This window comes from Myotis yumanensis, unplaced genomic scaffold (assembly GCF_028538775.1).
Source record: "Myotis yumanensis isolate MYYU_CA2020_CCGP unplaced genomic scaffold, mMyoYum1.0.hap1 SCAF_9, whole genome shotgun sequence".
Lineage (NCBI taxonomy): Eukaryota > Metazoa > Chordata > Mammalia > Chiroptera > Vespertilionidae > Myotis > Myotis yumanensis.
The window spans coordinates 53,779,879-53,797,855 of record NW_027223760.1 but is presented as its reverse complement, the minus strand read 5'-3'; the positions used below and the strand labels follow the sequence as shown (position 1 = coordinate 53,797,855).

General features: G+C 37.9%; 1 long non-coding RNA gene across 1 annotated transcript in view; it reads left to right on the top strand.

Moving 5' to 3' along the window:
• LOC139016966 (uncharacterized) overlaps nucleotides 1–756 on the top strand; it is a 54,131-nt gene extending 53,375 nt beyond the window's left edge. Inside the window, exon 3 of the long non-coding RNA XR_011472744.1 lies at nucleotides 673–756. This is a non-coding gene — a long non-coding RNA (uncharacterized lncRNA). The remainder of the gene's footprint in view (nucleotides 1–672) is intronic.
• The last annotated feature ends 17,221 nt before the right edge of the window (nucleotides 757–17,977 follow it).

Sequence of the window (17,977 nt, the reverse complement as noted above, 5' to 3'; positions counted from 1 at the left end):
TCTTCAGAGATGAAATGGGCCATGCTAAAGAGCAAGGCTAAAAAAAATACATACAGCCTTGGTCCAAGCATGTTTTAGAATGTGTGATATCAAGTCATGGACCTTTATCATTTATATATTACTATTCATACTTTTAAAAAATGATTTTATTTATAAGATTTATTACCTATTTGGATATGCAGTTTGACCTCATGTATGTAAAATTGTATTTATTTTCCATAATAAGCATGGTTCTTAGTTGCACATGCCAAATCTGAGAGGTGACACCTCCTGGCATAGAAGCTTCCATTCATCTCTTTCACTTGACATGCCCTGAGTAAAGAATTTTCCAGACATCTTACTACCTTTCTAGAATGAAGCAACCAATGAATATAAGCACTGAATATTAGGCATTGTGAGGAATCAATAAGATATGGTTCATTTCTTCTGGAATATTAACCACAGGTAAAATAAAAATGGAATTTGCTAAATTGCAGGTTGAAAAAATATAAAGGGTGGAAGTTGAAGGAAGGAAGGTTTCCCTCTTATAGATCCTATGCTCTTGAAACAGAGAAAAATGTACTGAATTTCAAGGACCTCCAATAATTAATCTCTATCCTTAAGAGAATGATTACTGTCTTCCTTTGTGTTTTAACAAACCCTCCAATGATCTCTTCTCTTCTTTAATCCTAGATACACACGAGGCCCCACTTTTAATGTTGAATCCTATCCACACGGCCCCGCATCATCTGCTCCTTTTTCTTTCCCTGGTTTTGCAGAAGTGGCCTCCTCTAGTAATATATTTAAAGCAGGAAAACTGTTCATTTACAAAGTAAACTTTGTCTTTTTCTGACTGTTTAAGTAATGTTGTAAAAATGAAATCCTATGTGGCTCTACCTTTCCCTGCTTTCTCTGGCAGAAAGGAAGTGGGGATAAGCAGGGAACTAGATAAATGTACCTAAGTTTGCAGAAAGGTTTTGGTGCTTACACTAAACTTGATTTGTATCCTGATGTATGCTAATAAGCACAGCAGGGTTCTCTAATAATAACAGGATCATTATTATGCTGCTCAGGCTAAAATGTTAGCTCATGTGACATGTTTAGCTCTTGTCCTTGTAAAGGGATTGATGTCACCATAACACTAGTGAATATGATGAATTTTTAAAAGCAGATTATTGTTTTGGTGTAAACTCAAATGTCTTGATAAACAAGGGATATAATTGCCAGAAAGTAGGTTTGGGGTTGGCCAAGATAGCGGTAACTCGAGTAAAACAATAATTAAAATGTGAGCAGGCACATTCCCTCAAGCACTGTTTTAATGATGGACACATTCCAAGAGGGCTCTTACCTCCTCCGGGCAAAGGCTAGAAGCCCCTTGTCTGTCTCAGACAGGAGGATGGCATCTCATTTTGGTTTTCAGGTACACATGTTGGGAGAAAAGCATCTAGGCATGCACCAAAAGCATGCTGCTTTTCGGGATGGAGAAATGCTGTAGCTATGAGGATCAGCTTCTTAAGAGATTTCTTGTTTTGCTTTTGCATATATGAACGTCTGAGCATTTGGGACAAAAGCAGATTTTTAAAATTAAGACCCTTTAATATTTAGACAAAAGGAAACATTTTTCTTCCTGTTACGCCTTAGACCGAACCTGGAAAGGATTTGGGGCATTTCTCATTGTTTCCTTTGAATGGGCACTTACATAGGTTATTAAGTCATAATCATTTTGTGATAACCCATTTTGGAATGTACTTTATTATGGACGTTGATATGTATGCGTTTATGTACTTTTTCCTGCTACGGGATGCTGAGCACGTCCTCTGAACTGGCTTAGTGCCTTGGCAGCTCTCTCCCGACGCAATTGCTGATGACCATAAAGCCGTGACCTTGCCAGCTCTATGTGTAGTCCCCTGGGAAGGTCTGGATGCAAGGGATTCTTTATAGTAACCCACATTCACTGTCAGCATTTCTGTGTGGGGGCAATCCCTTTTATTTAATCTGTAGTTCCCAATGCTGGCTGTGTATTTGAACCACCAGAGATTTTTTACTGAATTGGTTTTGGGTATTAGTATGTTTTTTAAAGCTCCTCGGGTGATACAATATCCATGCTGGGTGGAGAACACTGCATTAGATGCTTTAGGGGAACCCCAGGGCCATTCACTCATGGCAGGGGAGGGGAGCATGGGTACTGTTGCTCTCCTTTATACCTTCTCCCTGGACTTGGCCATTCCACTTACTACTTCTTTCTAGAGAGACTTGCCAAGTCCCACCTTCCGGCTAAATCTTGCTTACTTTGGGGCACTGAATCTTTGTGCTCTTCCTGCTGACTTGTACTGAATATGTCAAATTTCCTCTGGGTTTCTACCTTGTGGCTATGTAGGACTTGGACTATATGTAGTTCACCTTCACTTCACTTCCTGTAGCTCTAGGCCATCCTCCTCTCTCAGCTAAGAGAAGAAACTGGACTGTAATCCATACTATACTATACATACGGGCTCATGAAACTGTTTGCATTTTACCCTTCTTAGTGTGTGCTTTTCAATTCAAAATGTTTGAAACCCCTCTACTTAGCATCCTCTTTGATAATCCAATGAAAATACATTAGCGTCGTACTATTTAACTATATGTTATTAAAACAAGTAAATTTTTGGCCAAAAAGAAATCATATGTCACTTAAAGCTAGGTAATATGGATCATTTGTTCCCTCCTCCCTGTATTAGTAATTCTAATTAGGTTGACTGTAAATATTTTTTACCCAGGAACTATAATTATTGTCTTTTCAAGAATGTATGATTATAGTATGAAAAATTCCATCTTCATAGATAAACTATGTTGATAAATATGGTGCTAAATATTAGGAATTTAGCTTAGTAACAGTTCCACATGATAGCAGAAAGGTTGGAAACAAAGGCAATTTGTCAACCAAAATATATGAATAAGTTGAAATATTGTTTGGAAATAAAAGTTTTATGTTCTGTGACTTGCATATTGATTGTTTTATATGGTAAGTGTGTTTATTTTTTCCCCTATGGGGAGAACTGTTCTTATCAAAACAAATATAAGGGTTTTTTATTTTTATTTTTAAATAAAGAGAGCCTTGCTTACTTGGCAGACAGTGTTGACATACCATATATCTATTTATATGTAGTCACAAACTTTCAACAATCTGCACTTTTACACTACATGGTGTTAATAGCAATGATATTAAGATTCCTCAGGATAGTTTAGTGTTTTTGTAGTTGGCTCAGTTTTATTTGTTGGAGTTAGCTAACTAGCTACAGTGTTATCTCTATAAAGGAGCATTGTCACACAGGAAAACTTTTAATGACTTCACAGGATTAGGCTGTTGCAGTTACGGTGTTACTTTCTGCACGTTACCATCACTGTATTTAAGAAAAAGATCCAGTAATATTTTTCAAATTGAGCTAGAGGGTAATCATTGAGGCAGAAATCCTGGCTCAGTAGCAAAGGTTTTGTGATTATATGGTTTGAATTGTTTTATTTGAAGTAGCATAAACCAACTAGAGATACTTCTTAAGTCAAAAGGCAAATTAATAATGAGGGTACTGGGGCACAGCATGGAATCCAGGGACAGAATTCACCCTTGCCTCACTAACACAAACAGGAAAAGTCATCAGGGCTCCTTCCTTCACTTTCATTCCTCTCTGCATGTCTGTTTTACTATTTTTGCAAACAACTTTTCTACTTTACATGGTGGGCTATGATTACCCCATCTCCCTATATTGTATGTGGTTGGTCTAAGCATATATGAAATTTAAGTGGCTCTGGAAAAGAGAAATCTGACTGTTTGGGCTTTGCTCGGGGACCCACCCCCCTCATCACTATTGAGGGCTTGGTATTAGTATCACTGAGCACTGACTTCTGGGGGCTTGAGCCAATGAATGAGAAAGGGCAATAAACTAAAATTGGTTGGACAGACAGCCAAATAGTGTTTAACTTTCATTGGGAATGCACAAAAGGGTCTAATTCTATTTGAGGCTTAGAGGTATTACTAGCAGCCAAAGTTATTATTTTAATATGGCTTTGACATGACACTATAACGAAACAATGGGTCAAAAACACTTATCCCTAGGGATGCCTCTCAACTTCTCCTTTCCTGTATTTGCACAGGTGACAACCAGCCTGCCACTTCCCATTTTGTCCCATGAGATCCTGATTTGGTGTCTTCTATAACCCTAAGGCTGGACCAGCATATCATTTACCTTCAGTTAAAGTGAAGAAAAGAAAATATAGATTGTTCCTTTTCCCTCTGACTTTCTCTCAACCTCAACTTATGTTACTGTAGCAGCAGAGCCAGCATAATAATCGTCATCCATGATTTTGATAATCCTATATAATAAAAAGGCTAATATGCAAATTGACCAAACAGCAGAATGATCGGTCGCTATGATGCGCACTAACCACCAGGGGGCAGATGCTCAATGCAGGAGCTGCCCCCTGGTGATCAGTGTGCTCCCACAGGGGGAGTGCTGCTCAGCCAGAAGCCGGGCTTGCAGCTGGCAAGCACAGTGGTGGTGGCGGGAGCCTCTCCTGCCTATGCAACAGCACTAAGTACCCCTCAGGGGATGTCCGCGGTGGGGTCCTGGACTATGAGAGGGCACAGGCCGGGTTGAGAGACCCCCCCCTCCAGTGCACAAATGTTGTGCACCAGGCCTCTAGTGGTTAATATTGCTGAATGTTCACTATGTGTGCAGGACTGGCCTGGTCCTAAGATTGCCCCATTTATGCTGATAAAAACCTTATACGCAACACTTATCTCCATTATACAGATAGGTAACTAAAGCTCAGAAAAATTAACTTTCTAGAGGAAGCATAAGCATTAAGTGATGGTGTTGGAATTCAACTCCAAGCAATCTGATTTCCAGCCCAGTTTCTTAACTAGTTTTATTACAGAAGGATTGTGAAGTGCTGCCAGGCTTCAGGCCAACATCCCTTGCATTGATCCTCCCACCCATTCCATTCTGAGTAGGCTTTACCGGGTTCCTCATCCAGACATTTGTCTCAAGCTCTCTGTGCCTGCGTAGTGAGTGCTCCTGGAGGGTAGTCCACTTGGTCCCACAGTCACACCTTGACTTTTGTGCAACATGGACTTCCCTAGGGAGGGAATAAGTGGATAAATGTCCAGCCTCTGTTATGAACTGAAAGCTTGTGTCACAACTTCCCCATTCATAGGTTGAAATCCTAACCCTCAATAGGATGATATTAGGAGGTGGGGCCTTCGGGAGGTAATTAGGTCATGAGGGTGGGGCTCTCATGAATAGGATTGGTGTCTTTATAAAAGAGAGGTGAGAGCTTGCTCTCTCTACTCTCTGCCATGTGAGCACATAGTGAGAAGATAGCCATCCATAAGCTTCTCACAAATAATTCCCATATAGTCTCTAAAGAAGCTTCTTAATGCTCTTTACAAGCCCATATTTTGTTCAGTTCCTATTCCTGTTTGTATTTGAAATGCTAAAATGATGGATCTTGAAAATAATTCTAAAAGTGAGTTCCTGGTGGTTTGCTGTCCTGGCAAAACACAGTATCAATCAATATATTATGTTTTAACTTCTCTTCACAACTATAGAGTGTATTTCTGCTGGTGAGGCAATTTGATGCATATTTTAATTAATAATAAGCACGTGGTTTACCCCTTAACACTCTTCTCCTACAATGTTAGGCAAGCACTGGTCATTCAGGCACTTTCAAAAAAACTCATCATTCTGCTGCTATATCCACTAATTTCTGATTTCTCCTTGGAGGAATTTAATGGTAAGTATAGCTCTGTTTTGTGGTGGCTAGTGCTGCTAAGACTTTATATTTCATGTCTTGCAAGAAGAGAGCGAGAATAGAAACATCCTTTTCAAAAGAGAAGTTGACCTCTTCCAGAAATCAATGGGGGAGAAAGGAGGACCTATATAATACTTTCAACAATAAAGATAAAAAACAAAAACAAACCAATAAAACCACTGTTGGGGGGAAAAAAATTGGCAAGTTTAAAGTCCCAGCTTTCTTGACAAATTATGATCTGACTTGGTTTTCTTAATGTGAGTTTACTCTATCTGATTCAGTGAATGGAGGATACATGTTGCTTACATATAGTAACTACCTTGCCTGTGTGTTGTAATTATTAATCCAGACCATTAATCTGCTCCTGAGATCCATTTGGGTGCCAGGGACCCTGTTATGCACCCCAGTTTTACATTTTAAAGTAAATTAAAGAGAATAAGCATAGGAATGTGTATTAATTTCCTATTGCTGCCATAACAAACTACCAAAGCTTTAGTGGCTTAAAATGACACAAATTTATTATCTAAGGTTCTATAGGGGTCCCAAGTTCAACTGGCCTGAAATCAAGGTGTCAGAGCTGCATTTCCTTTGGGAGACTTTTGGGGAGAATGTATTCCATTGTTTTTTCTGACTTCTAGAGCAGGGATCCTCAAACTTTTTAAACAGGGGGCCAGTTCACTGTCCCTCAGACCGTTGGAGGGCCGGACTATAGTTTAAAAAAAAACTATGAACAAATTCCTATGCACACTGCACATATCTTATTTTGAAGTAAAAAAACAAAACGGGAACAAATACAATATTTGTATTTGCATGTGGCCTGCGGGCCGTAGTTTGAGGACCCCTGTTCTAGAGGCTGCCCATATTCTTTGGCTTCTGGCACACCCCCTCCACCTTCTGAGCCAGCAAGGTCTGTCTCTCTGACCATTCTGTTCTTACATCTCTCTCTCTGACTGCAGCTAGGAATAGTTCTCCATGTTTAAGAATTCACGTAATTACTCATTGGGCCACATGAGTAACCCAGGATAATCTTTCCTCCTCAAGTTCTTTAGTCTTAATGACATCTGCCAAGTCAGGTCATCTATCACAGGCCTGAGGTCTATGATGTGAATAGGTTAAGGGAGCAACACACAGAACTATTAGGTAAAATGAGCAAATTGATTTATTTGTGGTAGTACTTTTTCCTCCACATAAATGATCTCTCAGTTCTCACAACATGCGGTATTTTATTTTTATTCTATTTTATTTTTTATTATTCCCACTTTATGTGAAAATCAAAGCTCATAAAATTGTCATAAGTCATTCTTCTAGTTATAGGAGAAATCAAAGGCTGAATCAGACTTTCTGATTCAAGATTCCCTCTCCTATGGCTGTTCAGATTGTGTATATATATATGGTAGAAGACAAAAGGGATGCCCTTGAAAATTATAGGCTAGTCCCTGGTTCAGGAGTCCTGTGGGAATGTGGGCTGTTGGTCCAGGTCCTTAAGATATTCCTTTTAGTAATCATAACAAATCTTTTCTGTGACTTTTAAGACTGTAGGTAAAATGTGCAGACTGGTCAAGGCAGAGTTTGTATTTGAATAAAAACTTAGGATAAATAGAATTGAATCTGAAAATTGTAATAATCATCTACCTATTTATTATAGGGAAAAAATAGTGAAGAGTTTACATAAATTATTGTAAAGACAAGTGCTTCTCAGACTTCGCATCAAAATCATCTGCAGGGTTTCCCTGACTGGTGTTGTTAAAGGTTAGAGCGTTGGCCCACCTACCGAAGGGTTGCGGGTTTGATTCCAGGTCAAAGGCATGTACCTGGATTGCAGGTTCAATCCAGCCCCGGTCCAGGCACATGTGGGAGGCAAACAATTGATGTGCCTCTCTCACATTAATGTCTCTCTCTCTCTTTCTCTTTCTCTCTCTCTCCCCCCCTTCCACTCTCTCAAAAAAACAACAACAACCCAAAAAATGATCACTGGAAAAAATATCCTCAGGTGAGGATTGACAAAAGAATAAAAATCATCAGGAGGGTTTGTTAAAATTCAGATTGCCAGGCTCACCTCAGAGTGACTGATTCCATAGGTCTGGGGTGAATTTGCATTTATAAACTATTCTCAGGTGTGATCTTAAAAGCTTCTGGTCTGGGACCACCCCTTGAGAACCACTGGAAAGACCTTTAATTTATATAGGCAAACTCTTTCAGGGATGGGAACCAGATGCTTCAATTTCTTCTTCTTTTTTTTTTTTTAATATATTTTATTGATTTTTTACAGAGAGGAAGGGAGAGAGATAGAGAGTTAGAAACATCAATGAGAGAGAAACATCGACCAGCTGCCTCCTGCACGCCCCCCACTGGGGATGTGCCCGCAACCCAGGTACATGCCCTTGACCGGAATCGAACCCGGGACCCCTCAGTCCACAGGCCGACGCTCTATCCACTGAGCCAAACCGGTTTCGGCGATGCTTCAATTTCTTAAACAAAGTTGCTTAATATCTGCTCCTGAAGAAAATTTCTCATCAGTTTTATGTAAAGAACACTCTGTGATTCAAGTGTATAGCAATGTTTGGGAACCAATGGACTAGGAATTTTCTGTGGTACACAAGTTTCCATCATTACTGTCATCATCTTCAATTTCAAAGCCTGGATGTGATTCTTTTTTTTAAAAGTTGTTTTGCAGATTTTTATTATAAGGCTTAGAGTTGCCCCCTACCCCCGCCCATGAATGTGTACTTTATCTTATTATGGTTTTTTAATATTTGAATTCTTTATTGTTAAAAGTATTATATATGTCTCCTTTTTCCTCCATTGACCTCTCCCTGCCCGTTCTACCCCTCAGTACAGGCCCCTCCTCTCCCCCGCTTCCGTCTGAGGTTCTGGGCATGATTCTTAACTTTACCCCTCTGGGGTTATATCATGAACTGTGATCATTACCTTCATGAGGAAGACTCCAAACTGATTGAAGACACTGAGCTCTGTGTCTGCTAGTCTCTGGTGTTAGCCTTTTGCTTCCTAAATTGACCCCAATTCAGAGGGGTTCTGGCTAAAGCCCTGTCTGCAACCCTGGGCTAGATTCCCTCCTGGCTCTCTGGACCACACCTCAAACTATTGTCCAAGTGTAGTCCCTCCTCTACCCAAAATAGTTTTGCTGTGTCTTTCAGATCAGTATCTGGGAAGTAACACTCCCATATCATCTAGGCATGACCTGCATGAAAGTTTTAGTGCAAATTTTGTTATTTTAGCCAAACTGGCTAGTACTGAGAGTTGCTATGAACACCATGTGTTCCTGAAACTACTGACAGTAGTTGCCAAAGAGCTGAGATCAAATGGTAATTGTGATTGAAAGGAATGTTATTAATTATATAATTTGAGTGGTTCTGGTTTCCATGGAAAGATGTCATGAGACAAGGTATTATGATGGACAACTGACAATTGCAAAGATAATACTAAACCACATGCACAGGGCACTCAGTTCTGGTGCCATGTTATTAGGGACCCTTCTTGAATTCCCATTGTTATCAACAAAACAATTATGTGCTTCTCCACACCTACATGTCTGACCACCAGTCTAGATAATCAGACATTGGCACCCAGGGAAACCTTTTTATTTATAATATTTTTATTGATTTCAGAGAGGAAGGGAGAGGGAGAGAGAGAGAGAAACATCAGTGATGAGAGAGAATCATTGGTCAGCTGCCTCCTGTATGCCCCCCACTGGGGATCGACCCACAACCAGGTCATGTGCCCTGACCAGAAATTGAACCATGACTTCTTGGTTCATAGTTCGATGCTCAACCATGGTGGCACAGCAGGCGGGCTCCAGGGTAACTTTATGGAAGTTTCAAAGGCCTTTACCTAAAGACATTTTTGTCTAACAAATGCAACTCAAATGTAGGAAGCCTAGTGGCCATTTTAAAAATTAGCATATTATTATTTTCATTACAAAAATAGCAAAAATTCAGTCCCAATGGGGAAACTTACATTATTTATTATTTTTATTATAAAATGCCCTGGTTATAAAGTAGTTTATTGCTTTTTCTGACGTGATCTTTAACAAAAAGAGTAGAGGAGCAGACAGTGTGAGCACAACTATAGAACACTGCATGATCGAATGAGTGAAATGTCATAATATTTTTAGTACTGGGTAGAATTCTTACCGCACGTTAAATTGAAATTTGAGAGAAGAAAGACTTCTGCTGCCACACACTTGGGTAAAGAGTCCAGTTTTTTTTTTTTGATGGAAAAATAAAGTAGCCACTCCATTATCTTTTGTGCAATATCGATGAAATATTACTGACCTCCATGACAGAGGTTGCTTAATCTGCAAATGTATCAGCTAGCAAACCATTATTATTGCTAATAACCCTATTCACATTACGCAGAGAACTGCCGCTTCTACCGTCCCTTAACAAATGGAGTGCGGCATAGTGGGCGTACCGAACCTATTAAATTTTCACACATCATTAGTCCACACCTCCTTTAAAGTTTTAGCTTGTATTTTTTTCCTTTTTTGTCATTTTCTCCATGAAGGCATTTTCTTTCTACTAATGACAAATATTGGGTGAGATTTCATGCGGTTTAGTGTAATTATCTTCTGTATGTAATTTTATTTAAAAAATAGTTAAAGTATTGGCTCAAAGTGGGTGTGTGAAAATGTGGTGACTCAGGCTGTTTGATAACAGTATTTCAGAAGTACAAAGAATTTGTTTTGGCCATGTGAACGGTGCCAAACTCATAATACAGTATGTGACTTAAAAACAACAAAAAATATCCTTTCGTTTGACTGTCATGGTTTACCATGATTACATCACAGTGGACTCTCAACAGGATCATTTTTCAAGGTTGAGTTCATTATGAAAACATTGACTTTTACATCATCTTTTATTCATCCACTGGCTCAAGATCATTTATTTAACTTCTGCACACCATGTTTTGGCACTTTCCACCAAAGTTTCTGCTGAATCAAGTAAAAGTATTTTCAGAGTGACATACAAACAAAACAGTAGGCCTGTTTTCCAGCTTCTAATAATTTGATGTGTTTTTTTCCTCTATAAATTTCTGGAGGAGAAAGCACCCTATCAATTAATAGTGAGTATTCTGCCTTTGGCCAAATAAAGACAGACTTGCTAATTACATTTATGATGATCAGCAATTCTTGCCAATCAGGATATTTATATACTAGTGAATACCAGGTGTGTCTCAAGTCACAGATTGGTCTTTTTGGATCAGGCTTGAACTAGGAGTCAGGCTATTTATTGTGAAGGTCAGCAGAACCAGCTCTGTTTCTCAGCGGGTCAAGAAAATAAAGTCTGAATTTTCACAATAGCTGAAGATAGGATAAGTGGGTGACTGGATTGGATTATGTTCCTCAATCAAAAACAATTTTTTAATTGATTTCAGAGAGACAGAGATAGAAACATCAATGATGAGAGAGAATCCGGCAGGGGATTGAGCCCATAACCTGGGGATGTGTCCTGACTGGGAATTGAACCGTGGCCTCCTGGTTCATAGGTTGACACTCAACCACTGAGGTATGATGGCTGGGTCTCAGTAAAATTTTTATATGCAAATGAGGATGGATGAGTCTTTAAAGTAGCATTTGTAAAGCCAGGGCCAGCAGGTAAAGAGCTTGGGAGTCGTAACTCTCATCCTTGCAACAACAATAAAAGCTTAACAAACTGAAAATTAACTCCATATAGAGTTAATTCATCAAGGAACTGAGTCATGGGTGACATTCAATATTATATTAATTTTAGTGTATAACATAGTGGTTAGACATTTATATAACCAAGTGGTTATCTTCCCATAAGTTTAGTACTCACCTGGCACAATTCATAGTTTTATTCCAATATTGTTGACTATATTCACTGTGCTGTACTTTATTGCACTAGAAAAAGCTTAGGTATGGGAAAACTCGGGAAGGGATTAGGTTATGAGAGCTTTCCTCAGTTCTTTCTGCTTTTATTGATATTATTTCTCCTATCTTGTTTTGCTTATAAACCTTACCCTTCACAAGTCAGAAGGAGTACAAACATAGCTCATAAGTTAATATGTAAGACAGCCCTGAAAATAAACACATTTTCTGAGATAGTAAAAATTTGGGAATAGTGGAATGCACTGACAAATTGATCATAGTATTCTGCTTTCCTGTTCCTTAGTGTATCTGGATTTAAAAATACTTTCTGTCAAAATTTCAACTGTATTTCGGTGTTTATTTTTCAACTGTATTTTTATGTCTAAAGAAAGTCTAGATAAAAATTCAATTTTTAGATTGTTTCAACTAGTAAACCTTGAAAAAATTTGACTTTCTTCCCATCTCCTGTATCTATTTTCTTCAGTACAATAGCTTCCATACACAGTCACAGCCCCGGGCACACTACTCATTAGTGCTAACTCCTTGATCTCATGATTAACATATATTCAGAGAAACCTTAATACTGAGCTTTTGCTTATAATGATTTCTCTCTGCTGACACATTAAATTAGTTCCACATTGAATTTGTTTATATACATACTCTACATGCCATACAGAGTGACTCTAAGTTGTATTTAATTATTTTGACAAAAATTAAAAAATTTTATATTTCCATATGCACTTGCAACTCTACCAACTTGAGTGGAATTTTATAAAATTGGACGCTCACATTTTAAAATTTTCTAGTCTTTTTTATGTTTCTGTCATGACTTGTCTTTCCTACTCTTTTACTCTAGATGTTTTTTTTAATTGGATGTTAAAAAGTGTGCATTGTGCTAAAATATGTCACTTAAGGTCCTTGCCTTGGAGCAACTAACTGACCCTGGGCATGATCTCTCATTGAATGTTAATAACACATAAGAGCAACTCAAAAGTAGTGTTGAAAGCTACTATAGTCTCCTGAAAACCTGGGAATATTACAGTTTCCAGGTTTTATTTTGCCTTTTCTTAATTGATATTACTTCTTTCTTACTTGAGGTTTTGTATTATTATTATTTTTAATTTATTTTTATTATTATTTTTAATATGTCCCCCCTTCTCCCCATTGACCTCTTCTAGCCTGCCCCTGCCCCCTACCACCCTATTGTCTGTGTCCATGGGTTATGTATATATGCTTACAAGTTCTTTGCTTGATCTCTTCCCACCCACCCACCCTTCCCTGCCTTCCCTCTGAGATTCCACAGTCTGTTTCATGCTGTATTATTATTACTATTATTATTTTCATGCTGTTATTATTATTTATTTCAATGTAGTTCATCATCCTATTTGCAAACTTGTAACTGTGATATTTTGAGTTCATAGCTAGGGATGAAATCTTTCTGGTGATTCCTATTTTGCTTTAGGAACCTGATGTTGGTAATAGTTATATTTCAAGAGAAATAACATTCTTCATAATTCATGTCATGTTGCTTTCCTTTTCTTGCCAACCTCTGTTGCCTCAAGCCATTTTTTAGAAAAAGAGTGACAGTGGGAGGACTGAATTGCCTAACTTGGCCTGTGGGTAGATCTCACTCATTATCAGTACATCACATCTAGGATGCTGCCAAAGTTTGCTGATGACTGTCAGCATAGTGATGGGGCTACAACCTTCTCTTCTCTAGATTCAGTTATAAGCACTGAAATGAATATGCAGAATATTAAGGGAAATCTAAAGAATTTACTGTAGGCTTCAGGTAGTTGACCCAAAGTTTTCAGACTTAGTTGCATAGATGATGAGGTAGGTGGCTTAGCTGAACAACTTATGCTATAATTTCCCCATTCTCTGCCCCTTTTCTCAGTCCTCTCCTTTTAGCTTCTTTCCCTTTTAATCTGAGCTCTTCACCCTCCAACACACAGGATTTCCCAACCCTTCTGTTTTCAGTTATCCATTGTTTCTATCCAATTTTGCAGCTGAAATGACCTGCTGAAAGTTATTCCCTCTCCTCCCCTATCCTGAAGGTTTTCTGCTGGCCCTGCAGAAGGAGGATCTTTTGTGTTAGCGTTTCTGTCTTCTGGCTCTGTTGGAGAAGCATAATGATGACTTTGTTTCCCATTTAGAGAGAGGAAATTGATTATGGAGTACGGTAGGTGTTTTTACTTCAGGCTGTAAGTTATTTTCAAAAAATGTATCTAAAATCAAACACACCTCCCACGGTGATGATTCATTTATTTGTAAGGGTCCTCAGCTGGTCTCTCGGAGAAATTCATATTCCTTCTATTAGCATAACTTTGACCTTATTTTTAACAAACAAATAACTAATAACTGTGTCCTTATTATAACACAAGAGCATTCGCCTTTCCCTGCCCGAGGCTATGTTAAAAATTGTCTCATATTAACAGACAATGAAAGGCATTATGCCCATTTGCTTCTCTTCAATTTCTAGATTTTTTTTTTTCGTGAATAATAGGAAGGATAGGAAAGACATTCAGTTCAACCAAATCATTTTTATAAAATAAATTTTTCAGCCCTGGCTGGTGTGGCTCAGTTGGTTGAGCACTGTCCCATGCACCAAAGGGTGACTGGTTTGATTCCCAGTCAGGGAACAAGCCCAGGTTTCAGGCCTGATCCCTGATGGGGGCGTGCAGGAGGCAGTTGATCAATGTTTCTCTCTCACACCTCTCTCACATTAATGTTTCATTTCTCTCTCTCTCCCTCTCCCTGCCTCTCTCTCTCAAATTAATTAAAACATATTAAAAATAATAATAATTTGTTCAGTGTTGTCCTCAAAATAGTAAACCAGGAGACACACATCTAGATGATTACCAAATCATTACCAAATATTATCTTTACTAACTGCTATTTTTCTTTTAAAATTATCTGATATAACTATATTTTCATCATTTTGTTTTGGGATTTTTATCTCCTTTCTGGAGTCTTAAAGTGAGAAGGAAAGTGATATAATCATATTATGTGGATGTAACAGGAATTGCATCCTATTCCTCCACTGTTCCAAATGAAGTACCATTATTCATTTTATGAGTTTATTCATCATCTATAATGTGTGTCTCCTGCTTTACTAAGAGTCTTGCTTTCTTCATTCCCACTCCAATCATTGTATATTTTATGTTGTATGTCAAATAGGAATGTTTATAGATACCTTTCTGAAGCATTCGTTTCTTTTTCAAATTTTCAAGATAGATAATTTAGAACTAAAATTATAGCCAAAACCGGTTTGGCTCAGTGGATAGAGCGTCGGCCTGCGGACTCAAGGGTCCCGGGTTCGATTCCGGTCAAGGGCATGTACCTGGATTGCGGGCACATCCCCAGTGGGAGATGTGCAGGAGGCGACTGATCGATGTTTCTCTCTCATCGATGTTTCTAACTCTCTATCTCTCTCCTTTCCTCTCTGTAAAAAATCAATAAAATATATTTTAAAAAAATAAAAATAAAATAAAATTATGGATGCTTTTATTTATGAAGGAAGGACAGTATAACAGGATAATCTACAAAACTTTGCTAAGAACACTCATGCTATGAATTCCTTGAGAATAATGAAGATTGTCTTCATAGTCATGTAAATCTCTGAGTCTTTGAGGAGCAATTTCTGGTTAATGTTGACAAAAGTAATATAAAAACACCCAGGGCTGGTGTCCTCAAAGAATGAATATTTTCATAAACAGATATGATTATTCACTTTTTAGAAATAGCCACCAATTACTACATTTTAAAATATTTTTATAAAAGTGGATTTACATATCCAATTGTTATTTTAAAAACACTGTAGGCTATTAGTCTCTGTACAATGTATTTATAAATAATATGCATCAGAACTTTAATTTTTCTGAATGGTCTTACATTTTCTCTTTCACATATATTCTGGTATCTGCTGCTCCTTTCTCTAGTTAACAAAAGCCTGCTATTTTAGTCTAAATTCTTCACTAATCTTTATTATTGACCATTATAAAATGTGGAAACTATTCTTCACTCCTGGTACCTACCATTTATGTATCCTACTTTATTTCATCTTCCTCTGTATTTCTTTTTTTCAAAAAATATATTTTATTGATTTTTTACAGAGAGGAAGGGAGAGAGATAGAGAGTTAGAAACATCGATGAGAGAGAAACATCGATCAGCCGCCTCCTGCATATCTCCCACTGGGGATATGCCTGCAACCAAGGTGCATGCCCTTGACCGGAATCGAACCTGGGACCCTTTAGTCCGCAGGCTGACGCTCTATCCACTGAGCCAAACCGGTTTCGGCTCTGTATTTCTTATTTACTTTTTTCTTTTCATCTTTGCTTAAACCTGGACCCAATCATTACCAAATATTATCTTTACTAACTGCTATTTTTCTTTTAAAATTATCTGATATAACTTTATTTTCATCGTTTTGTTTCGGGATTTTTATCTCCTTTCTGGGGTCTTAAAGTGAGAAGGAAAGTGATATAATCATATTATGTGGATGTAACAGGAATTGCATCCTATTCCTCCACTGTTCCAAATGAAGTACCATTATTCATTTTATGAGTTTATTCATCATCTATAATGTCATGTGATAGCCACTGTGTTAGAGGCCCTCGGGACACAAAGATAAACAAATACTGCTCCTGAAGTCAGGAACTTTTAAACAGCTCCAGAGAAATGTCTGCTTCATTTGCTTGGTTTATGATGGCAGATTATTCATGTCCATTATGATGGTAAATTATAATAGTTCTCCATATTAATATTTGAGCTGGTATTGACATTTGAATAATATATGCTAACCAGTCCTTTTGCATTGCTGGAAAGTACAGGTATTTTGAAAAATTAATACTTCTAAATAATTGAGAATTCCTGAATTCTTGACTTACTTTAGATTATTAAAATGGGAACCACTTTAAAATGTATTATACACCTTTCTTCATAACATTTTAAAAATATTTTTATTGATTTCAGAGAGGAAGAGAGAGGGAGAGAGAGGGAGAGAGAGAGAGAGAGAGAGAGAGAGAGAGAGACATCAATGATGAGAAAATCATTGATTGGATGTCTCCTGCACACCCCACACTGGGGATCAGGCCTGCAACCTAGGAATTGAATCATGGCCTTCTGGTTCATAGGTAGACGCTCAACCACTGAGCCACTGCAGCTGGGCATCTTCATAATCTTTTATAAATGATTTGGTTTAGGAAATGGGAAATGGTGGGGAGTGTGACTATCATAATACAAAATAGTGAGCAAAGCCCAGCCAGTGTGGCTCAGTGGTTGAGCGTCAACCTATGAACCAGGAGGTCATGGTTCGATTCCCGGTCAGGGCATATGCCTAGGTTGCTGGCTCCATCCCCAGTGTGGGGTATGCAGGAGGCAGCTGATCAATGATTCTCTCTCATCATTGATGTTTCTATCTCTCTAGCCCTCTCCCTTCCTCTCTGAAATCAATAAAAAATACATATTTTAAAAAATAGTGAGCAAAGTTAAAATCCATTTTTATATAAAACAATTATAGAGTAAAAAAATATGTTCACATTTTTCAAATTGGGAAATGCAATTAATGGTATTTTTTACATTATCAGGATAAAACTTAGTGGACATTTATTTATTGACTACTCTGTGACAGTTGCATGTGTTAGTTACCCTTTAACATCCTCGCTGAGCTACTGCTTTGATGTCAGATGCCATTTTAAACAATGGTGAAAAACAACACCAAGTTTTATTGATCTTTTAAATCTTTGTTAACATTTGCTATTCTTTATGAATAAAGTGGGACAATTTTTCTCATAGGTCAGAAGCCCTATTATCCACTGTGGATAATAGTCAGAAGCCCTATTATCAAATGTGTAAGCTAGCACTTGGTTACTCTGCTAGGTTTTTGTAATACACTAGGAATGATTGCTAACCCTGCTATATTGTCCCTTCTTCCAGGAGAATCCTAGAAATAAAATTCCCAGGATCCCTTTTCTATAATGGCTCCAAGTTAAATTCAGTCAATGAGAAGTATTCACAGAATAGTAGTTATTAGAGAGAGCTAAAATCAGAATTTAAGATGGGATGCTTTTGGATCTGCTATACACACCAATTTTGATGACCCAGCTGAGTTAATTTGAAGTTCTGATTCATCTTGGATCAGTGAACTTCCACTGAACATTTGCAACAATTATGAATTCAGTCCACATGGAACTTTTGCAAATGATAATTTTCAAATAGCTGCCATTCAAAACAATGACAAGAAGCAACTGTTAAATTCATTGGTAATTCTATACCTTTAGAGCAGGCAGTGGTTTCTATATTTCCTCTCTTAGGGTCATATTTTTGCTGTTACTTCTGTACAAGTGGTGCTTTGTCAGTTG